Consider the following 13,181-nt stretch of genomic DNA (forward strand, 5'->3'; position numbering starts at 1 on the left):
ATATGCTTTAGTCAAAGTCATTTGAAAAATCAAAATCAATGTTAGACACTTGCCATGGTAAGCAGAAGTAATGCACAAGTTCTGTTAGGCTGCTGTCTCTATTTCCAAGTTTAGGCTGTTGTTTGTAAGCAAGAAGAATCAGCCATTCCAATGGATTTATACAGTGTCTTGGTAACAGAATTTTGCATCCTTTAAAATAAAAATCAGAAGTTGGGAATTATTAAAGTATGTTCTGGGAGAACTCTGCATTCAGAAGTGGAAGACTGGTCCACTGACTTCTCTTAAAAGTAAAATAAATGCCTCTTTTACTCAGTTACCCAAAGACATTTGGAAAAATAGTCTAAAACTGGGATCTAGCATTGGGGTATTTGGAGGTACAACTGCCTGACGAGGAAGTTCTGCAAATTCATGCCTTTCCCCACTGTTTTACAGCACCAGGCCAGGTGAAACTCACGGAAGTAAGAGATAAGCACACACAAGCCGGTGACAAACCCTAGCTATAAAGGCAGCACAAGTAAGCAAATGTATTTTATTGTTTGAGATTAAGCACATGATCAAACAAAACCAAAGCTACCTATTTGAACATGCAGGTCAGAATCCCAGCAAACCTCTCACTTGGATATTCTGGCACTTTCCATTGCTGGGACTTAATCAGGCACTCATTCTTAGCATGTTAAGACAGTATTAATTGCTACGAGCAGCACAGGGATTTCAAACTGTGGTGTGGTACACGGCTGCAATACATGGTCAATTATATACTTAGCTATCACTAGCTTAGCAAATGCTACTATAAATAAGGAGTGTGCCTGGTTTTCCACGAGATCAGTATTCAGCCTGTCACTTTCGAAACTTGTAAAAATGACATTAAGTTATTACTTCCCAGTTAAATTACAGCCACAAACTTTTCAATAAGATGTTTTTGGGATTTTAGTGTGTTTCCCCTCCAAGCCCCTCCAGTTTTAACAAAATTGGCATTTTTACCAGCAGCAACCTAAGTTCCTGTACAAGTAAGGATTGACTTTCAGGTTGAAATGAAAGCAGAGAGCTAAAACTCAAACAAGACAATAGCACATTTATTACAACGCTTCCTGGGAAGGTCGAGGTTCAAGTCCTCCTTTTTGAGAGATCTGATTGAGCAGCTGAGCACAAACAGGGCTGGGACCAGCCAAGCCTGACACTCACCAACCCCAATCCAGCATTTGAGTTCTTGGACTGAATAGTAGTTACAAATATTGCTCACCTTGTCTGTTGCCTGGATTTCAGCTAAACTGATTTTTCCTCCATCGCTGCCATTGCAGAGGTGCATTTACCCAGAAGCAGGCGCACAGTGCACCAGAATAGCTATTGCACCTTGGATTCTCACTACAACCTGGGGAGCGGGGAGGAAGGATGCTGCTGTTGGCCTAAACAAAAGAATCACCTCCAAGTATTAAGTCTACAAAACTGTGATTAAGCAAAGACTTTTTGCCTGCTGCTAGTCTCCTCTTGACTGAAGAATACAAGGCCTTCACAAAGCAGCAAACACAAAAATAGCAGAAGCACTCTACGAGAGCCAGAACACCACACGGCAAAGGTGGTGGCTAAAATGCCAGTCATAACTCTGGGGAAAAGAAAACAGTTCTTGTTTCCTAACAGCGAGCCGCAACTTAGTCATGCGTGGCAAGTCAGAGCAGAGATGGCTTTAACCATTACCACTGAAATAACTCCTGCATTAGATATTTGCCTTCACAATCAAGTTGTAATGCCAAACAAATATACCACAACGTGCCAGGCAGCATACATTGAAACTACTTCAGGTTATATGCTGACTTGAAATTTTTCATATTCCTGAACTATTTTATGAAGCATCTGTGCCCACAGGCCTACTGAGAGTGCTACGCAACATTTAATGGACGTCATTGGTATTGGGGCAAGTACAAAGATTGTGACCTTAGAATAAGGTAGTTGAGGCCATAGGGAGACTCATCTGCTCCCCTGCACGTGTCCTTTCAGATCTTCACCTAAAACTGAGAGACAGTTCAGCAACCGGCTATATTTAACACCGACATACAATATGAACTAGTTTACTGAGCATTTGGAATACCTCCAACATAATCTGTAGTGAAGTAAGATACAGTAAGTCCAGCAGCATTATTTAGCTCTAGTGGATTATTCTGTGCAACAAATCTGTAACCCAATTAAGTACCTGAAAAAAGCAGGTCAACATATCCTCTAATGACCGAAAAAGTAGCATCCTTGTCACGATATCCTTTTGCAGTACAGATTATTAGTCAAGATGCTTAGGATTTCTCAAGTTAACCAGGTCAGAAGTTTAATCAGCTCACAGTTTTTGCAGACTCAAAGATGCCTACTACGCAGAAGTCATCATTCAGTCAAAGTCGGCCACGGCCAGCCAAGAAGAGTTTCCACTTACCCTATAAGAAATCCCATCACTGAATTAGGACTGCGCAGCAACAGCGTCACAGCAGAACTGAATTCTGAAGATTTTATTTGCCAATTAAAGAGCAGGTGTTCCTATGCACTTTCCGTATTCAAGGCTACTGATTACATATATGGGAACAAAATCTGCTAACACTTCAACAAACTGGTTAACAGAAATAATATTTTGGTAGCCAAATAGGAAACAGCTCCAACCCAATGACTGGAAGTCCTAAAGGTGCAGCAGTTGTTGAGGACTTTCAGCAAATATTGCTGAATACTCTTTTAAACCATATAAATCCTAACAACATCATTGATATTTCACCTGCAATGTTGCATAACTGGCATCTGGACTAACTGAGCAACTCACAACCATTGTTCCAAACGTTGTAGTCTCGAGGGAGGAAAAAAACCCTATCATATTGTTTTTATATTCAAAAAAATGTTATGTTCCTTACAAAGGAAACTGTTTCCCACAGTGAGATCAGTTCTGCTGCTTGAGTTTGTTTTTATATTTTATTCCTTTTTACATTTTTTTTTATTTTTGGTCTCAGAACACTGAATCCAACAGGGACTGGCCCTGCAGAGCAAAAACATAGCCATCTACCTCTGTAGCAGACAAGCTGCAAAAACAAAGATGCTGTGACAGTTCTGTAGAGCTGCTTTGAGAAAACAGCCTGATTTACACAACACTTAGGCCGGGGGGGACGACAATCAGTGCTCTCTGGAAAGCACAAACTCCCACGTGCAACTTCACCACAGCTGCCTGCAGCCTTGTGAGAGCTCAGGTTCCACTTGGCCTTCACGGGAACAGGACCAGAGAGAAGGGGAAGCTGGGCACAAATTGCTTGCAAGACTGCCAGGATGGGGTTATTTGTCTGACCTGCATAATCTGGGCTGGATACAAATGCGCAGCCACCCTGCTCTCTGCAGACCCCCTCGGCTCCAGGGAATGGGCTCCACTTGAGCATGGAGCAGCAGCGCTTCTCTGGAGGGTTATGCATCCACTGGGCAACAGTGGGACTGGATGCTACAGCCTAGAAAGTGTCACATCAGTCCTTCAGTGACTGCTCAGGAATGCTGCAGTCTAGTAATGAATCATAATTTCTTCGTTAAGATGCAAGAGGTGCAAACCCATTACTTTAACACTTCTCCTTGAAACAGGTTGCTTAAAGTTAAGATCAAATCCAAATGCTTTTTATAGGTTACATTTTGTTCTACAGTACAGCCAAACCTCTACACCAGAGCTTTCAGATAGCTGAAAAACTATTTCAACTTCAAAATACTAACCTCGCAAACAATTCTCCCTGTTTGTCTACTGAGCTGACTTGGCAGCTTCCCAAAAGAGCAAAGATAAAACCAGATCCCACAAGAGTAAATACACAACCAGATCTCTACAAGCACCCTGGAAATAAAGTTTTACGTGGCCCAGAATATTAGCTTTCATTTCATCTGAAGACTGACCAAAATCGATGCAAGGGGCAGTGACAGAAGCCTTACACACCTGGTGCCACATCCATACCTGCTGTTCTCAAGTGAGCTTCAGCTCCTGCTACAGCTGCCCCTTGAGCTGAGGGGTGCAGAGGATGCTCCACATGCCGGGAAAGTACTGCTGCTGTGCTACAGAGGTAAAAAGCTGCACCCTACTTTTATTATAAAATTAGGTCATAACTCTGCAATAACTGACAGACTTTTTTTTTTTTTCTTGCAAGGACTGAACACACATTAGACATGCTATCCTCCATCAGATGATTCACTCACACACATGGATAGGCTCTCTGAAGCCTCTAAGACTTGGTGCCGTGCAGGAACTACCCAGCCTGCAATACAGCTCACCTCACATTTAACCCTTTAGTTTTTGACTTCACCAGTTTTATAAGCCTGATAGAGGAAAACCTGAATTACTTATGAACAGTAATAGCAGTGTGATTACTTAAAGGACACTGATCTGCCACGGTACATTTTAAGTGATCGTTCTACAATCAGACATACAGTTGTGTAGCAGGAACCTATAAAATACTATTTCTCAGACTAAACTACACTTTAGACAGTTAGATCTGCAGTAGAAAATAACTGGGAGAACACACAGATAAAGGGGTCTTCCATTGCTACCATGAGGGGGAAAAAAAAAGAAGCCATTGTAGTGGGAAAAAAATACTGCAATTTCTAGAGATTCTGCCTAAGGTCAGGCAATACAAACTTTCAAGTTAAATGCTTTATTTTCTTAAAGTTCAAATCTCCTCCTGCTCAAAACTGTAGAGAGCATGTACAGGATGTACAGCTTCACTAGGTGCAAACTTCTCCAAAGCTGTGCTTTCCAGGCTGCTCCTCCAAGGACATTCATCGCTAAGAGGGCAACAGAGACAGAACATTATTTCTGGATTTATGTTGGTCACTGACCTACATTATTTAATTCTGGGAAGTCGAATGAGGAAAAATAACAGCAGCAAATGGCGGCTGCTGGGTCAACTAGTCGTTTGACAGGACAAAGCCATGAAACTATCATTCACCTCAGCGGTAAGTCAGAAACACCAGCATTTCACACAGCAAGCATTGCACGACTCTGTAATGCAGGTGGAGAATTCCCACAGGGGGCTAACACAAATAAAGGCAATACAGTAACTTCATACAACTGATCTTACTTCAGCACGTAGATGAGAAACTGCTTCCTGCACTTCAGCTCAAAGACACAAGAAAATAATTCTCATATTTAAACTTTTCATAGCATGCTTCTGTGGGAATAAGGAATGAAGACTGCTGAAAAACAAACCACCAAAATTGCTTCAGTGCTGATACAAAAGTGAACTGAACTGTCCTGTGAACCATGACCAACTTTTTTTTCCCCAAAATCATCACAGTAAGTTTAAATTTGTAGGACAGAATTATTTGATCTGTGGGCATCAAGTTCAAAGCACATTAAGAACATGGCAATTTCTAGATTTCCATCTAGAAATCCACCAATTTACAGTACACAAACAAGGATTTTACGTCCAGCTCAGCTTCTTGAAGTACTCTGGTAAATGAAATTCCAAAAATGCTGGGTAATCCTAAATTGAGATGAGTTGCCTAGACAGGGTGGGAAAAATAAAAATAGAAAAACCCCAACCTACAGACACACACCCAGTGCTGAGTAATCCAAGAAAATAAAGAAATAAAGAAGTTACGAAGCTTCTCCTGGTAGGAAAACACATCGGCCTAATTGCTGAATGCTGAGTGAAAAAAGGTTGAGCTGAACACAACGTACATTCACACAAGATTTTCATTTGCTGGTGCTCCCACTTTTATTTCTCTAATTTCAGAAAATATTTGAACTCTCTGTTCTTCCTACACCAGGTCTTGAGGGACAGTCCTACAACAGAAGAGTTTCCACCTTGACTTTTTTTTCCTTCAAACGCACCATCGGGTTTCTGTTTTCTGTGGGCCAAGTCAAACATACCAGAGGTGTTTGCACAAATCCCTGGGTTGTATACTCCTCACAAATGTCAACTGCAAGCAATTAACGCTGTGTGAGGAGCTTTCTCCAGAGGAAGCTGCCTCACAAGAAGCAGGGATAGAAGGGGCTGGAATGTAGAATGCTGGCAATTCATTTTCTGGAAAGTTAATCAACATCCAAGACTTCTGAGTTGCACAACAACATGTACTATTTGGTGGTCAGACCTATCACTGTTCAGAAGTTTTCTGAATAGTTGATGGACACCAGTCTGTCAAAATGGATACAAGATGATGCTGGACACAGTTAGCTGCCCCGGCCTGGATTTCTTGTACCCACAAAGAAGCTCCTAGTCAAAACCAGGTAGGCCACAAGCAAGGAGGGCCTAGGGCCCCGTGACTGGGACAACTTTACGTAGAAGGCCAAAGCTCAGTTGGTACTGTTGGCAAAGTGCTCAAATTACTTCTGCTTCTCTCATCTTCTGTATTACAGACTGACCTGTGGCCAGGGCACTGCATTTCTGACTGCATATAATGGTCTTTAACCAAAGCCAAACACCTACAGTTGGTCTCTGATTTTTCCTGAGGCAAAAAGCAGAGAAATCTAAACTCACAACTAACACATGACAGGTAAACAGCTTCTACTGAGGTATGCATATAGGTCTAAAAATCAAGTTGTCAGCATGTCAGACAAGTCTTCCACATCAATAAACATCGTTAGGCTGAGTCCCTTGATCTTTTTTTTTTTTTTTTTTTTTTTTTTTTACAAATCACTGTAATGCAGAGAATAGCAGATGAGAAAGGCAGCAGGAAAAAAAAAAAATCATTTTCAGAATATTAAACTGTACTAAAACCTCCTGAACTGTTTCACACAATCTTCTTCTCCTCACCCAAACCAGAAGCAAGGCCAACTGCCTACTTAAGCTCCCAGTTTCTGAAGCGTAGAATCACAGAATTGTAGGTGTAAGTCTTCCCTGTTGATCTCCCATCTCTGAGTAGGTGCTCAGCATCTGGTCTGTATTTCTCCCCATTGTATCTCTGAATTCCAAGTCTACATGCAGATTAGGATTGAGAAGATGGGGGGGGGGGGGGGGGGGGGGGGGGGAAGAGAGGGTTGTCTTGTTTTGATTTTTGTTCAACTCCCCCCAGTTATTCCAATTAAAAGCTGGCAACTCCATATACGTGCTATGGACAATCTGCACTCACTCCTAAAAATTATTTGAGGTATACAAATAATAATACAATAATTCCATATACACAACAGGGAGACTTCGGTTTCATATACTAGGTAATAACGCAAATGAAGCCCAAGCCAAGCACATGCTATAGGAGAAGCAACATTCAGGATACTAGCTGGGAATGCTTTTTATCTTCAATATATGAGAGATTCCCTGAGTCTCCACTGGAAGAAGCTTGCACCTTGAAAATAAAGAGACAAGCTGGAAAGTGTGCTTTGATTGAAACTGGACGAAGTCTTAGCTAACGTAGGAACTGCTACAGTCATCAGTGTCTTCTCCTGTTCGACTCTACTCTTGGTGCACCAGCTTAACAGACAACTTCTGGATATCTGTCCTACCAGTGAAGCATGATTCAGTTATTTTGCACAGAATGGACTGAACACAAGGTACAGCACTAGCCTACTGTGCTTACCTAAACAAGCCTGCTTAGCATCATTATCCACATGCAGAAGAAAAACCAAACAAACCTCAGTGTTCAGGTTTATTTATATGTCAGGTGCTTGCATGTTTGTTCATAAAACCACACACTAGAAAAGTGTATTTTAAAAGCTGTTTGACAAAACAATCACAAGTCTAATCACAGCCACAGCTTTAGTGCAGTAACACACTGGAGCTTACTATTAGGATAACTTGATGAATCAGATGCCTATCTCTGTCTTATTCTTTGATACAAAGGGTAGCTCTTTTATATTCTACGAGGAGAACATACCAGTTCTGGTAAAAGAATTATGAAATACTAGTTCTTTAAATAACACCAACTATATGTGCTAAGCATATATATGTTGCGTTAAGCATCCAATATAAAATATATATGCAAATCAACAGTTAGATCAGTGAATAATTCAAATCCCACACCAACTACAGGAGAACTTCTATCCTGAGCAAACAATGTAATAACAAAGTCAAAGTCAGACTGTGATAACCAAAATTAGAGCATCAGCAACCACGAGCATCAACACCTCCCTGTGCAAGAGTCCACATTTGTGGAGTCCACAGCCTGGAGAGATTCACCTTGCCTGTCCCCAAAAGGTCAATGCATTCAAAATATTCACTATGAGGCAGGAAACCAAATGCCAACTCAGAGAACATTCCCAGGGTCTTGCCACCAGACCTCTCTCAAAGGGAGGCTGCCAAGTTTCATGCATCTCACATTACACGAGCCACAAGATGTGACAGGCCTCTCATGCCATCCCACCTCTCTACCAAGATGCACAGAGCCAGCTGGGGTCCAGCAGAGCCAGCAGGCAAAGGAGGAACCACCTCGGCAGCCTGGAACCGCTGAAGAGATGCAGCTGCAGGAATAAGAGCTGCTCACGCAGGTGCAGCAGTAACAGCTACAAGGACTGTATCAGCAGCAGCATAAGGGGAGAAAGGTTGGGGAGGACCCCAACCCAGACTCTCCTGACTGCAGGCTTTCACACCAGCCCTCCCCACAACACATACAAACCCCAACAAGTTCACACACACGCAGCCTTAGAAAGCTATGGATGGCTGAAATTGTGGGGGGGGGTGGGGGGGGGTGGGGGGGGTGGGGATTACAGATTTCAGTTCCTACCCAGTTTATACTGTCCTATTTTATTCTACCATCAGTGGAAAATGTACACTGCCATCTACAAACTAGTTCATTGAGTAGTTTCTTGTGTCCTAGGAGTTGGCTCAAGTCTTACCAAAGCTTTAGTCAGCACAGGAAGAAAAATTAAGATCCTTCCTGAAAAGGTACTTGAATAAGAGTTCTTATCTAAAGCAGAACTGCAAGGAAGACTTCTAAAATACCATCTAGAGAAAAAAATAAAAAAAGCATAAGAGGTACATGAGAGTCACAAGATCACTTTCTGCTTAATACCTAGCATATTCAGAAAGAAACAAGACGTCAATGCTGTCATGATTATTTAGAAAGAATATATACAGAGAAATACCAGCCTCTAGCTCCTTCTCCAGACAGAAGGTGTTTGCAGACTTTCAGATACTTTTGAGTGGCAGGAACAACTTCCTACACAGCACAAAACTCAGCAGCTGTACTGATGCAAACACAAATCACCTGCTCTCACCAGCTAAAACCTCACTGGCAAAGCACAGCCAGTTTACAGCTGAAAGTCAGGAAGCCCAGGCTGCAGAACAGAGAAGGGCACATTTGCTTTTCATGCACCTGGATGCAAGATCACAGCTTGATCTGAGGTTTGGAAAGGCACAAGATATGCAAGAATCATGAAATTGCATTTTTTCCCCTGGCTCAAAGCCCATTACTGGGCACCAGCCAGCACTGTGTGATCGCTTCGGATCCCGTGCTCATTTAGACCATGATATGGGAAAGGGAACTCGCAGTCCTAAGCACCCACTGGCCCCATGAAGCTGCTGCACTCCTTCCCTCCATTCGCTGAGGAAAGGACAAGTTGGGAGACTAATGGAAAGCAGCACGTTAGTCACCTGTGATAATGGCTTAGTCAGCTCTGATAATGGTTTCTCCTTTTCAGTTTAAAAAATACGCCTGTGCTCAAACACAGAGGGGTGCAGAGCAGAGTTCACAGCAGTTTCACTGTCTCCATTTGGTTAAATGTTTAAACAGATTCAACTTACACTCCTCCGGACCTGCTGGTTGGAGATGTCAGCCCACAAGGCTACAGCTTAACCCTTGCTGGTGTTGCCAGACACCTGACTCTGGTCACAGTTTCCACTGTTTTAGACACTAATCCTCACACTTTTCACCTCTTAGTGCAAAGAAGATGAAGATATTTTATATATTTAAAAGAAATAACAGTAACCAAAAAGCCTAAGAAAAGTATTGTTACTAGTCCTACTCTACACCAGCAGAAAGCCACAGGTAAAAATGTGAGGGGCAGAAATACAGGCATGAAACTAGAAATAATTCTAGAATTATTTTAGAATTAAAATTGTGGACACTGAAAATAACATTTTAAAAACAAAATAGTAGACAACCCAAGAAATTGTGAATTTAAAATATTATTTGTTGCACTACAACCCTGCAAAAGCTGCCCCTAGAATAGAAATAGAACAGATAAAAATAGAAGGAATTTCTGTGAACAGAGACCTATATCCAGACCTGACTCCCACATCCAGTCCTTCTACCTGCATATCTGTTTCAGGAAGAAGGTTAAAAAAAATGAAACTAAAACAAACAACAACAACAAAACACGTACAACACAGCAGAGCTAAAAGTACAGGCGAAGCCATGGCTACCTGTTCGTTTGACCCAAATCACCTGAATCACCAGGGGAGAATGGTACCAAGACCGAGGCAGCCCACTGGCACCCGAATTGAGGCTTTTTAAGCAGTCCACAGCTTGCCTGTGCCTGATACTGGTTCTGTTCTCAAGTGCTGGGTACTTGTTTGTAGGTTAGTCAGTCATACCTAGAGTCCAGCTCTATTAAAACAGCATTTATTACAGTTTGATAATACATTCAAATCAATAACTTTGTTAGCTGAATATTTAAATACCTTTTGGAATACTTCAATTCCTATTCTTCCCCCATTCTAGGTATAGGTCCCCCCTCCTACAGAGAAGCTGACTAGATTTCCTTTACCACCTTTCAAGGTTTGATTGATCTTTCCTTCTATTTATAAATCAAAACACTGATAGCTCCTACTTCAGGATCTTAATTTAGCTAAAGATAGCAACAGATGGGGGAATGCTTTAAAAATGCTTTAACGTGACAAAGATCACAGATCAAAGATCACCGCAGATATTGAGAATGCAAAAAAAAAAAAGTCACTAAGTGGAGCCCTCTTATCTCAGGCTCTCCATTTTATGAACTGCAACTTGATTGTTCTTCCCAAACTTCCACAGAAAATGGCACATTTTACTGGTTTTGCCAACACATCAGCCAGCCTTCCAGGAAATAATGTGTCAGCAACATATGGAAACTGCTTGCAGGGTTTTTGTTGGCATTTCTCTCTTAGCCTGGCATGTTTTTAGCATTAATTGTGGAAGCCACTAATACTTCTGTTTTAGCTCTTAAATTTAAAACACCAGGGGTACATTAAAATCAATGACAGTACGCGGTTATCATTTGATGTAACTTACCAAACCTCCCTCACAAGGATTATCAGCTCCTAAATAATTCTTGTACTTTCTGAAGCTGTATGCCTAAATTTAGTCCAGAGTAAACATTTTAGTTACAAGTAATCTTATTATCCACTGTGTAGTAAACAATAAAGAGTAAGAGCCACATACAAGTGTATGCTTCTGCATTTAACAAGTAAGCAACTTCTTATAAGCAACCCAAATAAATCTGGGAAGTTATTGAGAATACAGTAGCATCTCATACAAAGGCACGGGGGTAGGAAAGAATCAGCACAAACTTCTTACCAAAGTCAAGGCCCAAACATTTTAAAAAGAGGTGAGTTCAGGCCGAGATTAGTCATCACAAGCTCTCCTCAGTGCCATACACCAGAAGACAAGTAAACAGCAAGACCAAGGGGGGAAAAAATTAAAATCAAACATAATGAAACACAGAAGCTGGACTATACAGAGCTCTCTCGAGATGTCAGCTTTCAAAGCTCAATTCAGCCATGCAGCAATAATAGGCTCCAGCTAAAGAATTTCCCTTGGACTCTGCCAGCAGCGCATCAAAGCTCGCCGTGTGCTAGCAATTCATCGTATGAGTAGATCTGATGAGGACTTCACAGGTTTCACAGGTGGCACTTGCAAAGACGTATTCTCTGTAATGGTTCAGATCGTATTTACGGCTAGGGATGAGAGCTCTGTCCAGCAAAGTAAGCAGTCAGTTTGCCTGGCCATGCCTGGAGCAAAAGGAAGCCAGCCTTGCCAGACTTCCCTTTCTGTTACTTGGTGACTTTTGGAGAGCCTGGGCAGCCACTGCACCAGGAAACCCTGCCACGGGTGGCTGGAGGGGCAAGAACAGCTTTAAACCCAAGAAACCTGAAGGTCGAAAAACCTACCTGTATGATTTTAACGTCGTGTTATTTCAATTTTAAATAGTTTAATTCAAAAGTAATTTAAACTAGCACCAGGGTGAGGAAACACTGCCCCTGTGCTCCAAGTCTCCAGGAGAAAGGCACACAGGTGTTTCCCCACATTGTCCTTTCACCATGTACCACAAGTCACAGCAAACACCTACCCTAGGAGACAATTTTACATTAAATACCCTGCAGAGCAGCTTGGACAAACGTAGTTTTAGCCTACTTGAAGATAGCCCAAGGAAAGAACAGTCATTTGGAAAAGCCATGTCACAACATGTCAAGCAATTACTCATTTTTCCCCTAGAGAAATAACAGCTCTCCCTCACCTGTTTCAAGGGACACAAACTGCAGTCTCTTCTTGTCTGCTACAGGCACTGAAAGAAGCAGACGATACTTCCAAAAAGCCAAGCTGGAGACTTCCCTCCAATCCATTTAACCACATCATACCTTTACCCTAGAAGTCCATAATTTGCTGTTACACCTACTTACGGTAGCTTTGCCAGTTAATTCAGCATTACAGGAGAAGAAGAAAAAAGCTAAGTACACTAGCTATGTAAAATGTTGGGTTTTTATGTAAAATACGTTATTTTCAGCCTCTGAAATATTTCTTTCCTCAGGGTATAAAAGAATTGCAATAAGCAAACAAATAGAGTTTACCAAAGTCAATTTAAATTTGAAATTATGACAGCTGTATTAAAAAAGCCTCTACTGTAACATATTCATCATTCAAATTAAGGCATCCAAGTAGTATGTGCTGCCGACGTTTTAAACAGACAAGCCACTGGCTTTGGGCACAGAGATGACGAGTTAAGCATTTCAAAAGAATTTCTCTTTGTGAACAAGAAGCAGGGTTTTCTCCGTGTATATTTAAATCATTCAATTCTGTGACTAGGTTTTCAAGGCATAGGAAATGAAAACTATTTGAAGTCTCATACGAGGTCACAAAATTAAAGAAAACAAAAAACCAGCCTCTAATACTTCTGAAATTTTCAGCGGCATGAATCTACTCATTTAACTAGAATAATAGTAATAAGTTAACAGCTCATACACAAACAAGATAATAAATATGCTGGATAAACTAACAATTTCAATATGATTTTTTTTCTTTTCTTTTTGCTTTTAAATCTCAATTTCCTAAATTCAACCCCAATTCCATTC

General features: G+C 41.4%; 1 protein-coding gene across 6 annotated transcripts in view; it reads right to left on the bottom strand.

Annotated features, from left to right (window-relative positions):
* MTUS1 (microtubule associated scaffold protein 1) overlaps positions 1-13,181 on the bottom strand; it is a 115,060-nt gene that overhangs the window by 90,974 nt on the left and 10,905 nt on the right. The window contains exon 1 of one of the 6 annotated variants that reach the window (XM_083833508.1): positions 9,006-9,121. The exons of 3 other annotated variants lie outside the window; for them this stretch is intronic. The gene's annotated coding sequence lies outside the window, so the exon portion shown is untranslated. Of the gene's footprint in view, positions 1-53; positions 190-9,001; positions 9,122-13,181 lie in introns of those variants that run through there. 2 more of the 6 variants (XM_083833507.1, XM_083833506.1) reach the window with 2 other exon arrangements.

The sequence above is a fragment of the Anser anser genome, assembly GCF_964211835.1.
Source record: "Anser anser genome assembly, chromosome: 4".
NCBI classification, from domain to species: Eukaryota; Metazoa; Chordata; class Aves; order Anseriformes; family Anatidae; genus Anser; species Anser anser.